Source organism: Neophocaena asiaeorientalis, unplaced genomic scaffold (assembly GCF_003031525.2).
Source record: "Neophocaena asiaeorientalis asiaeorientalis breed wild unplaced genomic scaffold, Neophocaena_asiaeorientalis_V1.1 scaffold469, whole genome shotgun sequence".
Lineage (NCBI taxonomy): Eukaryota > Metazoa > Chordata > Mammalia > Artiodactyla > Phocoenidae > Neophocaena > Neophocaena asiaeorientalis.
The window spans coordinates 448,018-449,117 of NW_020172691.1; positions in this window are offsets into that span (position 1 = coordinate 448,018).

Consider the following 1,100-nt stretch of genomic DNA (forward strand, 5'->3'; position numbering starts at 1 on the left):
CCTCCTCCCCCGTAACCCGGCCCCTCCAGTTGCTGACCCCTCATTGCTATGCCCCCCTCAGAGCTAGAGCGATGGGAACCCGCCCAGTGGGCCCAAGGGGCAGAGCTGGGCATCCCCCCAGCGTCCTGCCGTGCTGGGGCACGGGGGTGGGATCTGGGGAAGGCGGTGTGCCCCCCGCCAACGCCTCCTCTGCCAGTGCCTTACATCCTGGAGCGACACCCCCTCCCTGGTGCCTCCCGGCCCAAAGGGGGACCATGGTTTGCACTTTCATCCCCCCACCCCCCGCCAAAGTGGGGCACAGCTGGGAGGTGCATCGCAGCTGGGCCGCCAGAAGGAGAGAAGGCCAGGCTGGGTGCAGTCCACATGTGCCTGGACAGGGCAGGGGGCTCTGGCTGGGGGCAGGGAGGGTCAGCGCCTCGGGGCTTCCTGCAGCCTTGTAGGGGGCCTCCCATCTGCTAAACATTTTCCGTTGAGCCGCTCCAAAAACACTAAATCTGGGGCCACCGGGTGTCCCCTCACCCCAGCTGCCCGGCCCCATCCATGCCTCCACCCCGGGATGGCCATCTTGGGTGGGGAGCCTGGGAGGGGGTGTTAGGTGTTCTAGGGTCACCAGGCCCAAACACAAGGACCCCTCCCGGCCCATCCGTCTGAGCCCCAACTGGCCTCCTCCATGCCTGGCGCTGGGGAATCCTGACCTCCATCCCCGGGCCCAGGCCTAAGCCGTGGCCCTGGGCAGGCCTCCGCTTCACCTGCTCCCAGCCTGGCCCTCCCCTCCCTCTCCCGGTGAAACCCCGGTGCCCCGGCCCGGCCAGCCTCCCCCCACCTCCCCAGACACCAGACTTTCCTCCTCCCAAACCAGCCCAAGGGGCTTGGCGAACCCACTCGATCATAAAGAGAAACGACCCCTCCCCCGCAGACCCTTCCCCACCAGCCCCACTCCCGCTGTCCGGAGGGGTTCAAGAACCCTTGGTCCGTCCTTCTGTCCCCAGGGCCCCACCACCGGGTGGCTGTTGGGGACCAAAGCGTGGGCCGCTCTCCAGGAGAGCAGGGGGTTGTGTAGTTGGGGTATCCGGAAGCTTCTCAGCCGGGAACCTTAGGGT